Consider the following 25,449-nt stretch of genomic DNA (forward strand, 5'->3'; position numbering starts at 1 on the left):
ATTAGTCGTGATGAACATCTATATGGTCAATACATGCTAGGAAACAAGGGGAAATGAAAAGGTTAGTTGTCTGGTAGATAGTAGAGGAAGGGGAAATAGTCAACTGAGAAAATAAAAGAAGAACAAAGCCGAAGTTCATTATGAGAATGTAGAAAAATAAAAAAAAAATGGAATCTGTTGAAATTGCTCTAATTGGATGAAAAAAGAGCAATAATGGAGGGAGTATGGTTTGCCTTAAATTTTATGTGTGTATAAAAATGTCAGATTTAAAATTACCTGTACAGTTCATATTTCCTAACAAAAAATAGAAAAACATATGTTTTCATAAAAATTTTAAGTAGTTGTTCCAACAGGTTACAGTTCTGTAAATCAGGCTATGGGTACAATGCATAGTGATCAGTGTCATCCCTTTCATCATTCTCCCCTGCATCTTCCCCTGTAATCCCTACCATCAACTTACATAGTTCAATTTTTACATAACATATTAAATATAAACAATGCAATTTTCTCTTAAAGGAAAGCAACAATGTCTAGGCATGTAGTGCAGAGCATATACACACCAACATATAAACAGACACACATATGAACACAGTTTAAGTTTCTTTCTTCTGTGAAAACATTTATAATTTGCAAGCAAATAAATTTAAATCACAGAAAAATTCACACTAGTTTTATATTTTAGTAGCAAGATAGATTTCTGATGCCTACATGTACTGTTGCATGGCATTTAGTAATGCTATATACACACATGTTCTGTGTTAGTTCTTTCACCTCTCATAGAATTCTCCATCTTCCAGTTTTCTTCTCCTCTTGTTGGGTTTTCTCTCAGAACTCATTTAATGTTTTTCATCTGATTGTGCATTGTCTATCTCTCTCCATACTTCTATAAAACCACAAGAGCTGAAACTTTCACTTGCAGTGCCTATTTATGTAACACACAAATACTTAATATCAACAAATAGTTGGTAAATCCAATTTGTATCATGATGGGAATGTTTCCTAGACTGATCCTGCTTCTACAGATTTCCATCAATGGGGAGTGAATTGCTAGTAATTTCTAATGCTTTGGTTTATTTACAAAGAGTTTTACAAAATAAGTTACCAAATGTCTTCCTAATGGTACTACTACAATGGTTTTATTTTCTTAAAGGTGATATCATGAAAATGAATAAAATAAAACACTATAGAATATATACATATACATATATACACATATACATAGGAAAGAAATTTCCTTCAGTTTGTGGGAGGGTATTTTACAATTTTCTTAGTATAAACTGCAGTGAGTTTTAACATAATAATGACTCTGTAATGTAATATGAAACAGGTTTATTTGTGACTGTGCCTTAAGGTACAATGACAATAGCTGTGAAGTTACACAAAAGTGAAAGAAATTATTTGAATAACAATAAGACATTAAAGATAATTTGTCACACAAAATCATCTACAAGTTTATTATGTTTCAGTCCCTGCATTTTGCAAACATCTGTGGTGAAGTCACATAAATGACCTCCCCAGCTATTACCTCCATGCCCACTGGCTGTTTGATTTTACCAAATCATTTCACCTTTCTCTTCTCAGTTCTTTCCTTTGTAAAAGAGTGCAAAAAATGCACTCACATCAAGGGGTCTTGTGAGGACCATGTGTATTGATCATGTGAAAGAGACAGACATACAATGCCCACTGCAGGTGTATTGTTACTAGGAAATGGAGAGCAATCTATCCACTTTATGAAATGACTTATTATAAAACAGTTGCGAGAGAACGCACTAAATGTACCTCACCTTCAATGTTCTTGATGAGGCAATTTGTGTCAAATTTGGGAAGTCATAAGAAAATTTATCAGTTCAAGAAGATTAAAGACAATATGACATGATCTGTACCAACCAATAGCTATGACACACACACACACACACACACACACACACACATCTTCTGAGGAGCCCTAGAGAAACTATATTTTTCCAGCTTTGCTTTTTGCAATATAGAATCTATATTAGTGCACAAAAATCTTTGTGTCACTTCTGCTAAATACATTCAGCTTATTTCCAATTTCAGCTATTGTGATGAAGGCTATTAAAATGTGTACACATGGGCTGGGAATATGGCCTAGTGGCAAGAGTGCTTGCCTCCTATACTTGAAGTCTCTGGGTTCGATTCCCCAGCACCACATATATAGAAAATGGCCAGAAGTGGTGCTGTGGCTCAAGTGGTAGAGTGCTAGCCTTGAGCAAAAAGAAGCCAGGGACAGTGCTCAGGCCCTGAGTCCAAGCCCCAGGACTGGCAAAAAAAAAAAAATGTGTACACATGGAAATATGCAAATATGCATATTAATAAAAATACAATATAAGAAAGCATAAAAATCCTAGGACAAGATTGAAAATAAAGATAAAATATAATCACATCAGTACATTTAAATCCATTAATATGTTCTATTTTTGTTCAGTGGCAAAAATTATTGTATTGCATTAAAGCACAACACTTTTAGCTCTTTGCACAGTTAACTGGAGGGTTATAAAGAGTGACTCCAAATATTTGAAAGATAATAAGCAAAATAAATTCATTTTGTGACAATAAATTATGCACAGAGGATATAAATGTTTATAGGCACAACTGACAGTAAATTATTAAAATCACTTTTTTTACCAAATGGCACAGCAAATGCAAATATAAGAAATTACAACTTAATCTTCAATATTCATTTTAAATATGACAATAGCTACATTAAATTCAAGAAGTGATAGCTTTTTGTGATAATGAAGAGTATTTAAGTCATATACTAGTGTCTTATTTAAGTAGGAAAATAGAAATACAATCTAAAGAATAGAAAAATGGACACTAATCAGCATCACTTTAATTGGTGTTGAACTTCTAAAGATTTTTGGAATTCTTAAACTCAGGGTAAAAATAAATTACAACTGTTAGAAAGAAAGAAAAGTACTTTTTGCATGTGATTTTTATAGTTTTTATGGAAGATCTCTGAAAAATATATAAAAAATAACTCAGTAAATTGATTACCTACAAAATTAAATTAATATTTGAAGACATATGGCTTTTCTTTATTATTATTATTATTATTATTATTATTATTATTTTTGGCTAGTCCTGGGCTTGGACTCAGGGCCTGAGCACTGTCCCTGGCTTCTTTCTGCTCAAGGCTAGCACTCAGCCACTTGAGCCAGAGCGCCACCTCCGGCCGTTTTCTATATACCTGGTGCTGGGGAATCGAACCCAGGGCTTCACGTATGCGAGGCAAGCACCCTTGCCACTAGGCCACATTCCCAGCCCATGGCTTTTCTTATTTAAATATATTATTGAATTAGACAACACATACAGACAGAAAAAAAAGAATAGATTGATGAAGAGACCACATGTCATTCCATTGCAATAAGAATTAGATGCTTTAGTTTATTATTGACATTTGGATATTTTCTAAACATCTTGGGACTGGTGGAAACATCTTTTTTAGTATTTCACAATTTAATGTTAAATAGGTTATGCAAGAATAATATAAAATAAATATAATCATGAATCAATTGATATACATTTATAGATAAAAATGACACACAGGCTTTTTCAGCTTTATTATTTTTCACAAAAATCATAATGTTTGGTAGACTCACTGAGATTTCATTTTGTATTATTTTATGTTTGTGCTGAGACAAAGTGTTGAACTTAGGGCCTGATCGCTGAAGGTGTAAGATATCCCAGTGGGGTTGAGGAGAAATTAAAGGACAAATTTCATCAATAACTATTGTTAAAATGACTGCATTCCAATGGCCCACACCTGTAATCCTAGCAATATAAGAGGCTGAGATAGTGGATGACTGTTCTAGGCCTACACTAGCAAACAAAACAAAACAAAACAAAACAAAGTGGAGTGCTTCTTGAACATTAGCTGAGAGCAATAGCGCACACCATTCACCCTAATTTTATGAGAACCACGCATACATGGATCTTGATCCAGACGTGTAACTAGGAGGAGCAAGATTTATTTATTTATTTATTTATTTATTTATTTAGCTTAGGAGGGAAGGGTGTGGCTCAGTGGTAAAGCACCTGCCTCCCGGACATAAAAGCTTGGATTCAATCTAGAACTGACAAAGGAGGAGCTGCTAATATACAATTTAAAGTAAGAACGCAATCATAAGGGCCCTTAGTACTTCTTAGTCCATTCTGTCATTCATTTACACATTGAGTCATACAATCAATCAAAAATAGATCCAAGTATGTGTTTTAAATCATTTTAAAATGCCCATGGAGGACTAGCCACCAAAGATAGAAGGTGACAAATCCCTAAAAAATCCCCTATTTTTTGGTTTAAGACATATGTGGCACCAGGCACTGTTGGCTCATGCATGTAATCCTAGCTACTCAGGTGGCTCAGATCTAAGGATTGTATTCTGAAGTCATCCCAGTCACAAATGTCTGTGAGTTGTTGTTTTTTTAAATTTCAATAATTACTTATTTATTGTCAAAGTGATGTACAGAGGGGTTATAGTTTCATACCTAAGGCCATGGGTACATTTCTTGTACTATTTGTTACCTTCTTCCTTATTTCCTCTTCCCCCTCCCCTTTTCCCTCTCCCCCATAAGTTGTTCAGTTGGTTTACACCAAATGGTTTTCTAAGTATTGCTTTTGGAGTCGTTTGTCTTTTTGATACTCCCTTTCACTTCCCTAGTTCTAATACCAGTATATACAGTATCAAGGGTGAGATGAGATACAGATGAGATACAGTGATAGCACACAGACAACCACGGGAAGGGGATGCAAGAGGGTCATCAACAAAAGAAGCTACAGTTTCACATGGCATGTTGAAAGTAAATACAACAGTGATATACCACTCATTTCCATAACATGGAGTTCATTTCACTTAGCATCATCTTATGTGTTCATAAGGGCATAGCTATTGGGCTCTTGTGATGCTCTGAGGTGACTAGCCTAAACCTGTGCTAATTTTTCCCTATGAGGGAAAACATAGAGTCCATGTTTCTTTGGGTCTAGCTCACTTCACTTAGTATAATTTTTCTACCAATTAGCTATCAGAAATCTGGAAATAAGGCTGTGGCTCAAGTGGCAGAGGCCTAGCCTTAAGCACAAGAGTTCAGTAACAATGGCCAGGCCTTGAGTTCCAAGCCCCAGGACCAGGAGCAGAGGAGAGAAGAGGAGGGGGAAGGGGAGGGGAGGGGAAGTGAGGGGAGAGAAAGAGAGAGGTTGAGAGAAAAGAGAAAAGAAAAAAATAATAATATTCGGTTGCCCTTAACATATTAGTCTGTTAAATACTCTGCTATAAAGTCTGCTAGATGGTATTTTTCCCCACTCTCTTCCTAATACCTGAAAAGGCACCGGAATACAAAAGGACTGTCACTACCTATCTGCTGCATTAACCAATTCATTCAGTATTACAATGACAAAAGTAGGGGGAAAGTGAAAACAATTTAATATTCTCTAAGTATCCTAAAATATAGAAAAAGTGTGATGTGATAAAACATCATAGTACATTTTAGCATTAAGTGAAAATTATCTATATCCCACATCCTTAGCACAAATATAGTAAACATAAATTTTACCATCATTATTTTTGTCCTTTTCTTTTTCTTCTTTTCCTTCTTTCCTTCCTTCCTTCCTTCCTTCCTTCCTTCCTTCCTTCCTTGCTTCCTTCCTTCCTTCCTTCCTTCCCTTCCTTCCTTCCTTCCCTTTCTTTCTTTCTTTCTTTCTTTCTTTCTTTCTTTCTTTCTTTCTTCCCTTTCTTTCTTCCCTTTCTTTCTTCCCTTTCTTTCTTTCTTTCTTTCTTTCTTTCTTTCTTTCTTTCTTTCTTTCTTTCTTTCTTTCTTGCTTGCTTTCTTTCTTTCTTTCTTTCTTTCTTTCTTTCTTCATTTCTTCCGTTCTTTCCCTCCCTCCCTCCCTCCCTCCCTCCCTCCCTCCCTCTATCCCTCCCTCCCTTCCTTCCTTTCTTTGGGATTGAACCGAGAATACTGCCTTTGCTAGGCAAGGACTCTGCTACTGAGCTACATCCCAGCCTTAATGTACATTTGAAAACTTTTCTCTTTTACTGTATCTTTAAAATATACTTTAGGTTCTAATTTCATTCTCTTGTTCTTTACGTTTTTTCTCTTTTTCCCTTGTATTTTGCAATATCACCATCATTTTAACATTACACTTGCATAATTATAACTTCTTTACCTGCACATTTCCGAGAAATGTACAAAATCGTAAAGCATTCCACAATTCACATAAGAACCATTCAGACACACATACTCAGAAGAATTGCAGTCAAAGCATTTAGCATAATACTGACCATAATATTGAGATCAGCTATCAAAACATTTCATAATTGAAGCCAGGCACTTGTGGCTCACATCTGTAATCTTAGCTATCTGGTGGCTGAGATCTGAGGATTATGGATCATTACAGCCTAGACAGGAAAGCATGGCTTCAATTATACAATGTTTTAATAGCAGACCTCAGTATTACAAAAATCAAAATTTGAACTCCATGTAATTGTCACATAGGAAAAATAAAGTCTATTCGTCCTTCACCTTCCTTCCTTTCTTTTTTCTTTTTCTTTCCTTTACTCCTTTTTTCCTCTTCTTTTCTCCTCTTTCTGTCTTCCTATTTTCCTGTTCTCTTTTTTCTTACTCTTCTCCTTTTCTTTCTCTTTCTTTCTTTTTCTCTTGTTTTTTATTTTCCTTTTACTCCCTCCTTCCCTTCCCTCCTTCCTTCCTTCCTTCCTTCCTTCCTCCCTCCCTCCCTCCCTCCCTCCCTTCTTTCCTCCCTTCTTTCCTTCCTTCCTTCCTTCCTTCCTTCCTTCCTTCCTTCCTTCTTTTCTCTCTCTTTCTTTCTCTCTTTCTGTTTCCTTCTTTCCTTCCTTCTCTCTCTCTCTCTCTCTCTTTCTCTCTCTCTTTCTTCCATTTAACAAAATGAATGAATACCAGGAAGTCAAGACATGTTTTGTCAAGAAGGGAGTAGAGGGAAGGGTGGGACAGAGGAATGGAAAGAAAGGATAGGCAAATGTTTTTATATTCAATGTACATAGGCAAATGCAGCTATATAACTTGAGGGTATGGATTAGATTGAGAAAGAATGTTGGATGGGATTACAGAGGTGGAAATGCATTGTACTCCTAATCTTGACTTGTTGAATTGAAATCCCTTTGTATAACTACTTAACATAAAAATAAAGCCTACCTTAGCTCACAGAAGAAAAGTAGGGTGTGATTTTCATAATTGATGATTTGTATGACTACATTTTGTATATTTAATTGGTATCATCTCATTGAAGATTTTCCTGAACCAATGAAAATTTAGGATTGAGGTGACATTAAGGACTATGCCCCAGATTTTCCTGTGGGTAAGGAGATGCCTTTATTCTTTGTGTGTGTAAATTCTGTCGAAAGAGTTTCCTCACAGTGGAAGTGCCCTCTGTGACAAGCCAGGAGACTGTTCCCTGCCTGATTCCTGAGCTGTCACCTGTGACTGCTTTTCCCCTGCTCATGGCCCCTGCTCATCTGATAGGCTAGTATTACTGAGGCGACACTACATTCTTCTTTTTTTTTTCTTTTCTAATAATATTTTTAATGATATCTTATGTGCCAGAATTTAATCTGTTTTTACAGCATGCAAGGCTAGTGGAAAAGTCCCTCATGACATCTTCAGTGTGTAAGGTTCATTCACAACATGACTTCTCTCTTCTGTACTATTTTGATGGCAGATATGATGATTTATTATACTTTCTCTCATCTCAGTGGGACATATTTTTGATACAAGAGAAATACTGTAGGGCCAATGATTGCGGAGTTTCCAACACCTGGGGCCAGTCAAGAATAGTGGTGTGGGAGGCATGCTCAGCACGGCAGGTACGGCAGGGGCCCCAAGCCCTACCTGGTCAGGCTTGGCAATATGACCACACCTGGGTCCCAGGAAGGAAGGACTCCTTCACTACAGACATACAGCCTCTTCTCTTCCAGTCATAATACCTGTGTTCTTCCATAACAGTTTAAGCCAGAAGTCTCAATGGTCCAACACATTAAAGGTTGATTTTTGTTTAATTTTTGAGGCATTTAAATATTAATAGAGCACTAAAAAATAATTGTATGTTAACTGTTCTTTTTTTCCACATGCAATCTTTGTTTTAACATTCAAAAGAACATACATGTAGGCACAGGAAGGTCATTGTGTAGCTCCATGGCTGGCTGAGCCAGGCACGGTGCTTGCTTTCCCTGAAGCTGTGCTAAATGAATCTGCTTGACAGGCTGTGGGGATGACAAAGTTGAACTCACCTCCAGATTATGAAACAGCAAGATCCTTGCAGCCAAGGAGTGTCACATTTGTGGCGATCAGTGTGGCTGAGACATCGCCTAATCACTGGGACAAGCACCCTCCTGTGGAGCTCTAGGCACTGGCAGGTGGTCTATGGGAGGGAGGTTCTAGTACATGTTCCTGAACATCGTACAGCAGCCCTGCCTCTCTCAGGTTTCATTGAGATTATATTCTAGTACTGTTTTGCTTTTCAGTGAATTTTGTTAAGAATGGTGTGTGGTCTCTAGGTTTTTTTTTAAAAGTACCGTTAAGGCAATTATACTCAGAAAAGTTTTCACTCTGTGTATTATATAAATATCATAAAAAATATATTATTTATCATCTCAGTTTAAATGATAATGTTTTCCTTTTTCTCCTTTTTAATGCCATTTCTGGAGTTTGAACTCAGTGCCTTCAACTCATTCAGCTTGTTTAGCCAGGCTATTGCCCTAGGCCAGCTATTGCTATTTATTTTGCAAATTTATTGCCTATGCTAGTGCTCCCAGGCCAGCTTTTTGCTACTTATTTTGCAGATGGGGTGTATCAAAGTTTTCTAGCAGGGCTGCCTTCAAATTTCAATTTTTCAGGTCTCAGCCTCCTGAGTAACTAGGATTACATCATAAGCCACCAGTGCCCAGTTAAATGATAATGTTTTTCTAGAAAAACAAAGCCCAGTTTCAAAAACCAAACAAACAAAACATGCACATTCACATGTACACACACATTGTTGTTGTTGATTTCATAAATGTCAAAAGTATTTCTCCAAGGCAATTATAATTCAGCTCTCTCCTCATTTCATTTTCTGTTTCATCTCACCACAATAAGGCCCCTAAACTGAATCCAATTTAGTGCACTAGGAATGAAAAAGAACAGAAAAGAACAAAAATAGTAGTTTAAATAAACTCAAAGGGTTCTGAGTACAAGCCAAGTGGCAGTGAGATCCAAGAGAAGCACATACACTTACCAAACTACCCACCTGCCACCAATTATTGCTCAATATACTCATTTCCTCATGGGATCATAAAGTTTTCCTTCCATTCTTGCTGATTGAACCAACCCTGTTAAAAATAAACATTTATGGGATGGGAATGTGGCTTAGTAGTACAGTGCTTGCCTAGCGTTAATGAAGTCCTGGGTTCAATTCCTTAATATCACATAAACAGAAAAAGCCAGAAGTGGCACTGTGACTCAAGTGGTAACATGCTAGCCTTGAGCGAAAGAAGCTCAGGGAAAGTTCCCAGGCAGGCCCTGAATTCAAGGGTGGATAGATAGGTAGATAGACAGACAGACAGACAAACAGACAGACAGACAGACAGACAGATAGATAGATAGATAGATAGATAGATAGATAGATAGATAGATAGATAGATAGATAGATAGATAGATAGATAGATAGATAGATGATACACACATAAATAGTTTCCTGGACCAAGAAAAGGACTCCAGGAACAGTCAACATTCCAGACATAGATGGCTTAGAACAACTTTCCAGCAATGTGGTACACTGCTTTTATAATCAGAAAGCTAGGAACTAGAAGACAGACATCATTTGATGGTTTTGTATCTGACTTACAAGCCGTAATTTGGCAGCCCCCAGTGGACTGTGGAGTCAGCTATTCTGCTTCCCTAAGCTTCAATTACTCAGCTACAACAGTATATTGTGGTATTTGTTTATTACTCTCTTGTACATGAAGCAAGACTATAGCTTACTATAAACATACAGAAGCCACCCTGGGCTGTGTTTATTGTTTGAGGACTGAGGCTGCTTTAGGCCAAACTTATTGCAGCTTGATAATGTCATATGATTCTTTCCACTCATCTGCTCATTGCTCTGCCTGTATTGTCCTGTAAGTCTCCCATCTACTGTATCCAGACCAGGCTTCAGGTCACAAAGTAATTGCCTCTTTTCTTTTCATGATGTTTTATAATCCCTGGAGATGAATTCACCTTTTTATAATGCTATAGAGGCAACATGCTGTGTTTCTGAAACATTATTTTTTATTATGTCCATCTCTTCTGTGTGTGCCTTGGGAGAAGGGACAATATTGTTTACTTCTGCTACAGATTCAATATAGGCATCTGTTGTAGAGCATGTGCTATACAGACACAGAATGAAGCTTAAGCTTGTTTCATTATTTATTATTAATATAATTTTGATCAAGTTACTAGCCATGTGAGGTTTTATTTCCTCCAGTAAAGGCAAATAGGTATGTGGTTCACACCTGTAATCCTAGCTATACAGGAGACTGAGATCTGAAGCTCTAGGTTTAAAGCTAGCCCAAGCAGGAAACACTTCAATTAGTCACCAAAAATGGAGGCTTTACAGGCTGGGTGGTAGTGCACCAACTTTGAGAGAAAAGATAAGAGACAGTGCCTAGGCACTGAGTTCTAGCCCAGGTACTGCACATTAAAAAAGAAAGACAAAAAATAAGTATATAAACAACAATATTGAACTGATGTGAATCATCTATTTGCAGAAAACTACAGTAATAAAAACAGGTTAGGCTATTAAAATTTCACTTTTTTGGATACTTCTTCTTTTGTTTTATTGTATAATTAACTTTATGATAGGAACACTAGAATATTTGTGAGTTATTATTATATGCAAAATTCTTCTAAAACTTTATATGTTTACTGATCATATAATCTTGACATAACTCTCCATAATATATAAAATACTGTTACTTGGTTTTATATTGTCTCACTTTGTAGTTATATAATGCTTTCAAGTGAAAATTTTGTGTCATTATAATTAATGAAATTCCAATAACACTTCTATATTTGAAAGGCAAGAAAACAATATTGTTAAAATAATAAAGAAGTTGTAAAATGAAAATAAACAATGAATTGCAAGTGATTATAAAATTGCTCATTAGAAATTAGTTCTTAAAGACCAGAATCAGTGACTTGAGCTTGTAATCACAGAAACATGGGAGGAGGACTTGGTAAGACTGTGGTTTGAAGCTAGTCAATAGGAAAAATGTTAGGAAGCATCCAGCTTAACTAATCAACTGGGCAAAGTGTTGCGGCCTTGTCCATATGACTGCATGTGAGGCCTTTAGGTAGGAGCATCATAGTTTACATTTTGTTCAGATCTAAAACTTGAGAACTGAAAAATAAACAAAAGGTTAAAAAGGTGGTAAAACTTTTTCATGTGGTGGAGCATCTGTCTAGTAAGCACAAAGTCCTAACGCCAAGCACTAATATTGTAAAAAAAAAAAAAAAAAAAAAATGCAAGTAGCAGGAGCTAATGGCTCACACCTGTAATCCTATAGCTGCCCAGGAAGCTGAGATACGGAGATTGTGGTTGAAGCCAACCCTGAACAGGAAAGTTCATGAGACATGTATATCTAATAAACCACTGGAAATAACATGAAGTAGTAGAACACTAGACTTGAGCAAAAAAATGCTCAGGGACAGTACCCAGGCCCTGCTGAGTTCAAGCATAAGAACTCACACACACACACACACACACACACACACACACACACACACACACTCATGAAAACAATAAAAAAGTAATTGTTCAACAGAAATATTTGTGATTACTCAGTAATAAAAGGTTCAATGCTAAGCACTGCTTAGTTAAGAAAATTACCATGAGATTGTATCTAAAATGAAATTATTTTTAAATATTTTATGTTAATTTGCACTGAACAAATCCAAATGCAGCAGATGTGTAGTTTGGCTAAAAAGTAAAGATAACTTTATATAAGTTTCTGTAGACAAAATACTCAAATGAAACAATATAAATCATCATTGACAAGGTTTTATTTCAAGAGCTGTCTTTTATTTTATTTGTTTATTGATTGATGGATGGATTGCCTGTGTCTTGGACTCAGGGCCTGACCACTGTCCCTGGCTTCTTTTTGCTCAAGGCTAGCACTCTGCCACTTGAGCCACAGCACTACTTTTGGCTTTTTCTGTTTATGTGGTGCTGAGAAATCAAACCCTGGGCTTCATGCATGCTAGGCAAGCACTCTGCTAAGCCACATTCCCAGCCCTCAACAATTGTCTTTTAATATAAGAATTTTTTTGTAGTATAGATAGCACTTCATTTTGAAATAATAGAAGTTTGTAAATATCAGAAAAAATAAATGATTTTCTCTTAGTAAACCAATAAACTCTCAATTAAAGAATAATTATTATCTCCATCTATATATTTACAGAAGTGAAAAATGTACAATAAGCAGCTTTTAATATGGGTGGAACTGTGTGACTTGACTGAAGTCAGCACACATTGACCTTTTCAGTTGAGTCTGAGAGCCTTTCATAGGCAAATTTTGCAAAGCTTCTCTTCACATTAATTCTATTGTTCTTCCAGGATATAAAGATCTTACCTGCATTTTTGCAATTATCAAGTAATTGCTAAGTATAGGATTTCTTTCTGCACCTCTGGGCAGATAAACTTCAAAGGGATTTGTAGTCATACAATTTATTCACAACAAAATTTACAATATATACTGTATGTATATGCCCTTTCTACACACACACACACACACACACACACACACACACACACACACACGCACAAAGAGAGTTCTGGTCTCTTGCATTTAGGGCCTGGATGCTGTCCTTAAATTTTTTTTTTTTTTTTATGCTCAAGGCTGGAACTCTATCACTTGAACCACAGCATTACTTATGGCTTTTTTCTATTAATTGGTCATAAGAGTTTCAGGGAGGGCTGGGATGCAGCTCAGTGGCAAAGCACTTGCCTAGCAAGTGCATGTTTCCCAGTACCAAAAAAAGAAGAGACCAAAAAAAAAAAAAAAAAAAAGAAGAGTTTCAGGGACTGTTCTGCCTTGGCTAGCTTCAAACCTCAATCTTTAATGTCAGCCTCCTAAGTAGTTAAGATTAAAGAAGTAAACCACCAGTCTCCAGCAAAAGTACATATTTTTATTGACTCTATTATAGAGAGTGGCTTGTGAAAGTGATGATTCCTTATTAGTTTTCTTATTTGTTCATGATTTTTAGCTTTACTATGTCTAAGACAGAGTTTTTGATGTGTCTTTCCAATTATTTCAGCAGCTAGGGCCTTTGTATAACTAAACATTTATGGAATTACAGGGTTCGATTCCTGTCACAGTGAGCCTAGTTTATAGGACACATGAATGGTTTAAAACAGTCAATTACTTTTTCATAAAATTCTTTGTTTACATGAGAAAATAAGCTTTCAGGAATGATAGTTTCATTATAGAATTTCAGTGTTTACATGCATAAGATGTACAATGGAGTAATTTAATTATTTTCTCTGAAAATAGAAAGCAAATTAAAAAATAGTCATCAACCTTACCATTTTTTGGATTTTATAGATAGAAATGTAGACAAAATTTAATCATACTTAGCACTAGTGCATGCATTTTATCATACTCTTCAGTATTGTATATTTGATAATGTAATGTCCTAACTTTAAAATTATGAGATTATAATATGCATATATATATTCCTGTGTATATTTTTCCAATAAGTCAAATGTTTTAGTTATCTTTCTCAAGGATTCTGGTGTCTTATTGTTATTTTTCTTATTTGCCTATCCCATTTTAACACTAAAATTTTCCTTTTTATTGTGGAATCATTTATTTTTATGGTTATGCATATAGTTTTTTTATTAAAATTCCTATTTACATGTATATTTTATTCATATGTAGTAATTAATTCATATGTATGTAAATTTAATTCTTGCTTAATTTAAACATATGTAATTCATATATACAATGATGTGAGTGTACCTATGTTTATGTGCTTTCACTCCCTTTCAATAGACTACTCCATATACCAAAATCATGCATGTATGTTTATGAACTTCTGTACTGGCAGATGCTAAAATTCTCTGTACTGTCTGATACTAAAGTTCTATTTCCAGAATGGAATTGCATATATATATACATACATATATATGTATGTTGTGTGTACATATGTACATATATACATGCATACACACATATATACATACATACATAAACATGTATGTATATGTGTTTATATGTCTCCTATGCCAAAATTTACTTGGTACAGATTTGAATCAGCATTGTCTAAAACAACATTGAGGAACAGTAGTAGTATTAGGTAAGAGGGAAAGTAGAAAAGCTAGTGAGTCCTTATATCTGTGACAACACTATCAGAAGACACTTGATTTACACTGAGGATTAGATTATGACAAGTGCCTGGATAGATCAATGAATAAACCGAGACTATTTGTGACTAGATAACATTGGAAGACTTTTTATACTTGAAAAAAAAACAACAGAGGGCTTGGGGATATGGCCTAGTGGCAAGAGAGCTTGCCTCGTATACATGAGGCCCTGAGTTCGATTCCCCAGCACCACGTATACAGAAAACGGCCAGAAGTGGCGCTGTGGCTCAAGTGGCAGAGTGCTAGCCTTGAGCAAAAGGAAGCCAGGGACAGTGCTCAGGCCCTGAGTCCAAGGCCCAGGACTGGCCAAAAAAAAAAAAAAAAAAAAAACAAAAAACAAAAAAAAAACAGAGAACAAGTACAATCCCACACAAATTTGAAAAACAAATATCCTTCCAAATTGGATCTCTACAGAAGTAGGAGTGAGCTGGAAGAGTTTGTTGAGTTTCTTCCTCATAGTAATCTATGAGTCCTAATTGTTCAGTGTGGTAGTTTAGTTTGAAGTTGTTTCTTTGTGTCTTTTTCTTCATATGTATATGAGGAATATTATATATGTATATATACATAGAGAGAGACAGACAGAGACAAACACACACAGAGACAAAGAGAAAGAGAGAAGTTAGAAAGATAGATAAGTATTATATCTGATATTACTGTAATGTATTGATCATGAATCTCAACCAAATTATTATTTTTTTCAAAGTTTTATTATCAAACTGATGTACAGAGAGGTTACAGTTTCATACGTTAGGCATTGTCAACCAAATTATTTTTAAAACAATAATTATATTTGCTTTTTTGTTTTTGTTTTCCAATCCAGGGACTTGAACTCAGGAACTAGGTGTCTATGTGCTGCCTCTGTGTTTTCTTTTCTTTTCTTTTTTTTTTTTCTTTAATCTTAGGGCTAGCAATCTACCACTTGAGCCATAACTCCACTACTACCTTTTAAGTAGTTACTTGTGTTGGTTTGAATGGTAATCCTCAGATTTCAGCCTCATGAATAGCTAAGATTACAGGCTGGAGCCCCTTCTGCCTGGTGTTAATGGGATTTTAAGCCCAAGTATTGTTACCCAATTGTTATCTCAAATCAGGATTGTATTTTAGCAGTTACACTATTTTGATGTGAATATGAGAATACACAGATCAAGGTTTTAAGAATAATTAGTAGCATCGAGTTCCCATGAGTAACTCACAGAATAAACAATTGCCATGGCAATTCACATATTCCCAGTTCTCACCCGCATTTGACAGGGCATTAAATTGTAGGAAGGTAGTTGATATAACAAAGGCTTGACTTTCTTATCAAAAAATGAAGAAAGTGTGGGGTATGGTGGGCAAGACTGTAATCCTAGCACTATGTGGGCTAAAATGCTAGTGAGGACTGAGATTTCAAGGCCAACCTGATAGCTATTCTGAAAGATGCAGCCTGGGATGTTGATTGGTGGTTGTCCTCTCTCCTAGTGCTCACAAGGCCCTGGGTTCAATATACAACACTGCAAAAAGAGGGAAGAAAGTGATGTCTTTGTTTCTCATGAAACTGTGCTACAGTTGTAAGAATGAAATATTTATATCAGTTGGGAAGACTATGCCTTTTCCACAATGTTTATGTAAATGATACTTTTTATGTTGTTAGTGTGCAAAAATTACATTGTCGATCATTTAGTAATATTTTGAGCTATAGTAGCAGCCCCCCCTCCCCCCCCGCACCCATAACAACTGCATCAAATCAAAAAGAGTTGGAAAACTGTTTGTCCCACATAATGCCCAGGAAGAAAAGAATTGAAAGAGAAAGGAATATATCCCAAAGTTCTTAAAAGGCTGGCAACAAATCTAAGTTTAGAGATACTTAAATATGATATATAAAGAGATGTTAGAATTGATTCTGTCTCATTTTAATTACTTTAGAATCTTATTTCTCCTTTTTTATTAATGCTTACTTTTTAAATTAAGAGTCTAAACTATAATCATTTTTGTGGCAAGATGAAAATCTTGCAGACACTCACAGATACTTCTTAAGGGACACGGATTAAGCAAAGTGAAATTGAACTCCAAGTTAGACACTCACAGATACTTCTTAAGGGACACGGATTAAGCAAAGTGAAATTGAACTCCAAGTTATAGAAACAAGCCATTTATAATTATTATTTTTAATGTACTATGTGAAATTATTTCTTTTTATTTTGTTTATCTTCCCTATGGTTTAGCCCCTGTTGGCACTGTATTTGATTTTGGTACCCTGGGTAATGTATATGTTTGTCTGAATCAGGGAAGGGAAGGGGTACATTAAAAAGTTGACACAAAGGGTAAAAGGAGAACCAGTGGAACAGCAATACATACAATACGTATAGTAAACCAACTGTACAAGTGGGTAGGGGGATGAGAGGAGGGAAGGTGAAAGGAAAATGAAGGAGGAGGTAACAAGTTTGATAGGAAATGTATTCACTACCTTATGTATATAACTGCAACCCTTCTGTACATCACCTTGTTAATAAAAACTAAAATACAAAAAGCACTGTACTCACAGACTAACATTGAATGAAACCTCTTTGGACAACTCTCTAGTTTGGGTCAAGTGGTGAGTATGTGACAGAGACTCAGAGGTGAAATCATGTGGTACCGATGTAGTAATGATATGTGGCTGTTGCCATGCAACTTTCATCATGAGGGAATTAGAAATGATTCATTTAAGAGTCAGCATTCCTAGCCAAAGACAACACTTCTCGTTGAGGAGCAAGTTACAGACAAAATTGAAATACAGTCTGTAAGCTGGTCACCAAGCAAGTTAATAATAGTTAATGAGTTAACCTTAAAGTTAATAATATTTAATGACTTGATCATGATGTTTTTACATTAACATTCATCGTATTTGTGCCTATTTCACTTCTTTCCATTACAGCCATCCCAAATGGTAATTTTATTACTGTTTACTAGAGGATGATTGTAACACAGTTATGGAAATATGTTACTGCAATGAAGTATAAAAGAAGCAACAGATGGGTATCTGTTATAGAATAATTCTCTTTCCTTGGAATGTGTAAAAGAAATGAAGTTTTAAAGAATGCATGAGTAAAATATATCTATGAAAAGTGTTTTTAAATATTTATCCGTTAAACAACAAATGCCTGTTTTGTTTTATTTCTGAAAAACATTAAACATACGGCATTTTTATATTCCCATATCAACTTTCCTAGATGAGTCTACTACTTGCTGGAAGTAACTGTAAAAATTATTTTCTACCAACCTATTCTTTCCTATTCAGTAATAAACACTGACCAAGAAAAGATAACATTTTTACTCACTGTTCACAACTAATAATTGTCAGAGGTAAGTATAAAATCAATAGATTTTGGCTTCAAGCCTTCCTCCTTTTTTTCTATGCTAGGTATCTTGATTCTGCTATTTCCTTTTTTTTTTTTAATGTACTGATGGGCTGGGCATATGGCCTAATGATAGAGTGCTTGCCTCATATACATGAAGCCCTGGGTTCAATTCTTCAACACCACATACGTAGAAAAGGCCAGAAGCAGCACTATGGCTCAAGTGGCAGAGTGCTAGCCTTGAGCAAAAAGAAGCCAAGGACAGTGCTCAGGCCCTGGGTTCAAGCCCCAGGACTGGCAAAAAAAATGCACTGATTTTGTGATTTGTGATTAACTTGCACCACAAATATTGTCATTTTTCTCAATACACACCTATTCAAGACAAAATTTAGCATTCTGTTCTTCAATATTTACTATGGTATATCTATAAGTATTGAAGTCTGAACTCATGAAGTAGAACTTCACATGGCTAAAGTAGGTTTTGCTGTCCTAGTGGGTGAGTAGTTGTATGGATATAAGTGGGTCAATTTTACCCCTAAGAGGGTTGGAAGAGATAACTTATGGCTAAAACTGAAAATATTTCTGGATAATAGTAAATACATATCATGAAACTGTAACAATGTCCTGGGATTAATTCATATAGTGATTTTTGCCCACTTGCAGCATTGACTCAAAAAAAAAAAAAAAGGAGGCACCTCGCCAAAACATTGAAATTTAATGTGGTTGTGGTAGATTATGAAACTATCAATCTGCTTCCTTTACAATGAGACACTGGGCCTTCTTTCATTAACAGATGAATCTCTGACTTGTCCCCAGTAATGAATGGGTTTGCTTAATAGAATTAGCAGAACAGATGGTCTGCGGTTCATATGCCCTAGCTACAGGGAAAATCACAAGCTCTATCTTTCCTTGTTGGGTCTGCCAAGACACCAAAGTGAGATGAGCCATATAGAGAAGGAAGAGCCTCCAGACCAAAGTCAGCCCAATTCTATCCATTGAAGCCTCCAGCAATGTGTGACAAGAAACAAAAACAAAACAAAACAAAATAACAGCAAGACTGGCAGTAAAGATTGTCTTGTACATAGTTTCATGCAACTTTTCACTAAAAACTATTTTCCATTTCTAACAAAAGATTGAAATCCTTGTTTTGGAAGAAGAATGAAGGCAGTGTGAATGGGAGACAAACTTGAACAATTTGGACAAATGTGTTTAAGGAATATCAAGGTAAGATGCTGTATGTAAAGGAAAAGTTTGCAAAGACATTCCAAGGAATGAGGAAACATGATAGCTCTGAGGAGCATCAGGTAAGATGAAGGCTGATCACTGTTTGTGCAGTACATAGTAACAGTGCATAGGAGTACATAGAGTACATAGAGTCTCTGTGAAATTGAGTTCAAATTCTTAGTAAAGCAGAAACCACCTTACACATGTGAAAGATCTTTTTATTCCTTTTGGGGTTCAGTCCAATCTGATCCCAATACATCTAGCTGATGATATTTATAACCCAACCTTTTCCTTCCAGCAGATTTTCCTAAGGCAATTTCTGGGTGACACTCTGAGCAGCACATCCCAGGATTTCTTATGTGATGAATGCAACTTTTCTTCTTGAAATTTTTATTGTTTGTTGACAGGGTCTTTTTTTTGTTTGGATGTTTTGTGTGACTGTTTTACTTCATACAGTTTGAACATGACTACAAGTTTCCAAATACATTGTATTGTCAATTTAGGGAGCGTAGGAACTTCAGAAATATAAAATAAAAATCTCCATGGGGGGGAAATGACAACACGGTCATAGTTATCTTGAAAATTTAGCCCATGAAACAGGAAGGAAAGAAATAACTTTTTATCAAAAATGTGAAAATGTATGGCTGATCAAAAGAGTTATAAATAGGTGAATGAGTTGTCCAGCATAGAGACTGCAGAGAAGGAAGAAAGAGGTGATGAGAAATCACCCATTTGGCTCCAGAGAGTCCACCCTTGATAATAAGTTTAGAGTTGCAGGATTAAAATATTTCTGATTCTAGATATTTGTGCTCTAAAATATGACCAACTGCTATAAACGCAGTACCTACACATCCCCCCCCACACACAGATGTTAGTCAAAATACTTTATAGGAAGAATTATTTAGCCTTAGTATTCTCCTTTGCAGTGTTTAGGAAGAGTGTTTGTTTTCCAGAGTCAACTTGCTAGGACCTCAGTAGACACTCCAATTCGTAGAAATCCATGAGTTTCTGCTAATAACACATTAGATTTTATATGGAAGACAAAAATCAAAAGAAAATATAAAAAAAATCAGAACAATTAATAACTCTGCCATCAATAGAAAAAAAAATCTATCTTGTGAAGAGAAGTTGTATATGTAAATTAGGAAACGTGATGAGCCAAGTGCAACCAGAGAGCTATATACTAGGAAATGGCTTCTCTGTTCAGAAAAAGTTATCTAGAGACAGACTACATATTTTGGGAAAGCTGTGCTCTGCCACTACAGAATATGTGATGTACTCAACCTTAACTTTTTATTCGTGAAATGAAACTCCTAATAGACCCCACACAGAGCACTGTTATGAATTAAAACTCCTAGGAACAACATATATAGCAAGTACTCAATAAGTGGTAGCTTTTCTTATTATGTGCAATACCAGGGACTGAATTAAAAAATGCATCTTGCATAATTAAACTCTCCACAGGGTGAGAGCATTGCTGAAGGCTAAATAGAGAAAGTTATAGAAAATCACACAAAACTTGGGGTTTGAGAAATTTGGTTGGGAAATTACATTAATGTCAGACCATGCAGAATTCCAGGAAGCGAAAGTTAGAGCACTGGCAATTTTTAATGTAGAAAACAATATTGATCAAAATAAAATTGGAAGTTTCTGATAATGCTAAAAATTCTCAGAGTTGTAAGTGGATTTGAGGAATTAAAGAAGAGTAAGAGAAATCTTTGGATCTGGAGCTGATGTAAATTAGAGGAACCTGAGTTAGGGATGGAAGAAATAGTTGTAGAGTGTATGGGACCTGGCACTTTGTGACTAGATACATAAAAAGGAGACTCACTCCTCTATATACAATAGGTCAATGTCCAGAGTAGTCCTTATAAAGACTACAGAGCCTGAGAAGACTGACCTTTGTTACCTGATGTGTGAAATTATAGCCTGTCTGTGCAACTGCTTAACTGTATCAATAAAATTATATTGTAAAAAGCAAAAAAGTAAATAAAAAGACTACAGAATAGAACATGGGAGTAAAGATGTGGAAAATCCAGAAGTTAGCATCAAGAGATTTTCATAGGTGATATGAAGAACATAACTCTCTCTGTTTCTGTCTCTCTGTCTCTGTCCCTCTGTCTCTATCTGTCTCTGTTTCTCTGAGTCTGTCTGTCTGTCTGTCTGTCTCTCTCTCTCTCTCTCTCACACACACACACACACACACACACACACACACACACACACACACACATTTTGGAGAACTACCTTGAAAGAAAAATCCTTTATCTCCTTCCTTGTCATATATCAAATGATATATGGTCTTATGGTTTTCTTAGTAGAAACCCCAATCTCTCAGCACACTAGAGGTAAGGCACACTTTTTCTCTTTCCCTTTTTAGCTTTCCCTTTATTATTAATGTATTTCACTTTAAAAAGGCAATTCTACTCTTATCTATATCCCAAGACTCTTCTCTCCATCTTCTAGACCCCTTCTTTTAATAAGATTTCCATTTGGATATTGTTTCAGGGTTATATTTTTTAAAATCAACTTTTCAACTTCCTTGCTAGGTTGGTTCTATTTGCAAAGTATTATCTTAATACTTTAGTACAATTTGATATACTCAATTTTACTTTTGTATGTTCTCTTTCACCTCATTTATTCTGTTTCATTGAATAACAGTGTGCATACTCATATATTTCCATCTGGATAAGGAACATGTACTTTCTTCTAATGGATAAAGGAAGAAAGAAATGAAATACTTAATGGAATAGTATCCTAAGGGCATGTCTGATGACATTATTTATAATCTCATTTTATTTTCTACCAAGTTTGGAGGAGTACGTGAAAGCGAATAGTGAGTTTATTCTAACATGAAATAAACTAGCATGGATCAAAATGAAACCATAAGAGAGATTCCTTTGGTAATTCTGTATCTCTGAATTTCAAATGGACCTCCATTTGAATTTTCTTTGAGATGTTAGGCTGTATTCCTCATCAAGATAGGTGTTCATTACAATCACAGTGTGTCTGGAGCTGAGTGGGGAGGAGAGCGGTATTTTTCCCCAGGAAAACAGCTGTGAAGATGAACAGATGCTGTTGATTAGCTCTGCAACGTTGCTGATTCTAAGTAATTGTTACGAGTATTAAAATGTAGCTGAAATGATACGCTTGGCAATATCAATTTCTGTAGCATCTTATTTCTATTCATCACATTTGTAATTCTTGTGTTTATCTAGTTCATGGGAATTTTCCTTTTATGAGTATTTAGATTTCATTAGTCATCTCTTCAGTTAACATACCAAGCCGTGGGTATGTTTGTTAGTAAATGATTGTGAAGGAGAAATAGTAAAGGAAATAGGCCTCTCAAAGCTGAAGAGTGAAAAAGAAGAGATTCCATGCATTCCTTCTTCTATGTGAAGTCGGGTACTGAAATGATTCAGAGTGATAGAATGAGCACGCTAACCTCACAAATTATGAACTTGCCCATTAGTAATGGGGTTCATTATTTTACTTGGACAGCTCCACAGATATGAAAAAGTTTTCAGGTTAAATACTAATGTGAGCCAATGAGGTTGGACTTACTAAACTTGTGGTTTGTGTTGAATATTCGATTGAGAATGTGCTTATATTCGTCATATTAAAGCATTCCTGATCGTGTGTGTTAGCATATACAGAGTCTTTGTAGGGAAATAATAAGACTCAGTAGAAGAGAATGGAAGTCTGCGCCCTTTGTGTGAATATTTGTGAATCATGGGTGGACAATTTACTTTCAGATTTGCTGCAAAATTCCAGACTAAAGAACTTGAGAATAACTAACCTTGGCATTTTTGTAGTTCTTGAATTGCCTGCCTTTTCCCTCATTTTTTTATACAATCAACACAACATAAATGATGCCATGGTAATGGTTAAAAATGAAAATATTTGATGGATTTAAGGCTTTAGAGCTTAGTAATTACAGAGTAGAATGACTTTTTAGTGTTGTTAATGAATAATTATTTTAGTCTGGAGGTACATGATTGAATATATTCCTATATGTGACTGTCCCTGGTCCTCAGTTAACTGTGATGCAGGGATTTTTTTACTGTCATAAAAATACTAATGCGTTTAGAGTTGATTCTGGTGCAAGATGACATAGGCATATCTAGCTTCAGTTTCCTACACACAGATAGCCAATTTTGCCAGCACCATTTGTCGAAGATTATGTCTTTCTTCCAACCTGTGTTTTTCAATGTGAGGCTAGATACTGTGAAAATATTACAGAAAGAGTTAGGGGAAACCCTAGGCCTTCCAGACACAGGGATAAACTTCCCAAACAAAGATCCAGAATCTCAACAAATCAAAGACTTGATAAATGGGGTTGTACCAAATTGCAGAGCTTCTGCATAACAAAGGACACAGCTAGTGAGATATATACAAATGCCATGGAATGGAAGAAAATGTTCACTTGCCATACATCTGACAAGGGCCTCCTCATATCTAAAATATACTTAGAGCTCAAAAAATTAAACCCTCACAAATCAAACCTTCAAAAACTAAAAAAAAAATCAATAAATTGTTTACAGAGTAACTTCTCAGAGGAAGAAAAAAGAATGGCTAATAGACCTATGAAGAAGTGGTCAACATCTTTGGCCACATAAGAAATGCAAATCAAAATATCATTCACACTCCATTTAGAATGGCCATTATCAGGAAAACCAACAATAACAAATGCTGGCAGGGATGTGTCCCAAAGAAACTCTATTGCACTGTTGGTTGGGATATGAAGTTGTTCAAACACTCTGGAAAGCAATATGGAGGTTCCTTAAAAGACTAAACACAGTGCTTCAATATTACTAAGCAACCACACTCCTTGGCATTTATACAATGGGGCACAAACCAGGCCACACAAAAGCCACCAGCACAGCCATGTCCATTGCATGTTTACCAGAGCCAAGATATGGAATTAACCTAGATATCCTTCCATGTACAAATGGATCAAGAAATGTATATGAAATACTACTCATTGAACAGAAAGAATGATATTGTACCATTCAAAATGCTATGAAAAGACTTGGAAAAAATTATATTAAGTGAGGTAAGCCAAAGCCAAAGAAACATAGGCTGCATAATTTCCCAGTGGTAACTAGAATTTGTCTATAAATCTGCAAGTAAACACACACTGAATGATACACTCATACACACACATACACTCATACACACACACACACACACACACACACACACACACACTGGGACATGATAAATTATGCAGGCTGTGGTCACTCACATACTGAGGTCATAGGGAACATATGCATAGGAGTGGTGAAAATGGCTTGATGACTATATACAGATTATCATATGAAATAATATTCTGTGAAACATGTGGTTGTTTTATTCCCCCTACCAGCAAGGATTCTTTCCTTGGTCTTTATTGATCCTGTTCGGATTACAATGTGTCAGTGGGATGTCCTATTCTGGTCTGGTCTGTTTGAGGTTCTAAATACTTCTTGTATCTGGATAGGCCTATCCTTCTGGATATTTGGGACATTCTCTGCTATTATTCTATTAAACATATTGCCTACTCCATTAACTTCTTTCTCTATGTTTTCCTTGATGTCTATTAGTCTTAAATTGAGCTTCCTGATTGTAGCTTGGAGCTCCTGAAGCCATCTGTTTTGCTTATGGTTTTTATTATTTTTTGTTCTTTCTCCATAAAGTCTAGGGAATCTTCAGTTCCTTAGATTTGATCCTCTGCTTCATCTAGTCTTCTCTGTAGGCTAGCTACTTGATTTCATATCTCCCTTCCTTCTAACTGGTCTTTTTTGATGGCTTCCATATCTTTGCTATAATTTTCTCTTAGTTCCTGTATGGACTTCTTTACTTCATTAATTTGGTTCTGAGTGCTATCTCCTAGAACTTTTATCTGGGAAGTTGTCTTTTTATAGGACTCTTTTTCCTTCTGTTGGAGTTCATTTATCTATTTGTGGAAGCCATGACACTCCATGTTATGGAAACGAGTGTTATATCATTGTTGTAATTATTTTCAACAAGCCATGTGAAGCCATAGTTATTGTTGTTGTTGTTGTTCCTCTTCTATCCCTTTCCTGTAGTTGTGTCCCCGCTATCACTGTATCTCATCTGAGTACCCTGTATACTGTATATACATGTATTAGAACTAGGGAAGGGAAAGTGAATATCAAAATCCAGAGAAAAAGGATAAAAAGACAAATGACTCCAAAAGCAATACTTGCAAAACCATTTGGTGTAATCTAACTGAACAACTCGTGTTGGGGGGGAGGGAGGGAAAATGGAGGGAGAAGGGTGAAAATAAGGGAGGATGTAACAAGTTGAACAGGAAATGTACACACAGCCTTAGGTATGAAACTGTAACCCCTTTCTACATCATATAATAAATATGAAAATAAATAAATATTTATTAAAAATATTCTGTGAAATAAACTCCAAGAAAAGGAAACAAGGCATATTTTTAGTTACCAGTGTTTCTATATTAGTTTT

General features: G+C 35.6%; 1 long non-coding RNA gene across 1 annotated transcript; it reads right to left on the bottom strand.

Annotated features, from left to right (window-relative positions):
- Positions 1-11,863: 11,863 nt before the first annotated feature.
- On the bottom strand, positions 11,864-25,176 carry LOC125345766. The gene is made up of 3 exons (XR_007209790.1): positions 24,931-25,176; positions 17,548-17,553; positions 11,864-11,875 (listed from the first exon to the last, which is right to left on the bottom strand). It is a non-coding gene; the product is annotated as an uncharacterized LOC125345766 (long non-coding RNA).
- Positions 25,177-25,449: the final 273 nt, after the last annotated feature.

This window comes from Perognathus longimembris, chromosome 2 (genome assembly GCF_023159225.1).
Source record: "Perognathus longimembris pacificus isolate PPM17 chromosome 2, ASM2315922v1, whole genome shotgun sequence".
NCBI classification, from domain to species: domain Eukaryota; kingdom Metazoa; phylum Chordata; class Mammalia; order Rodentia; family Heteromyidae; genus Perognathus; species Perognathus longimembris.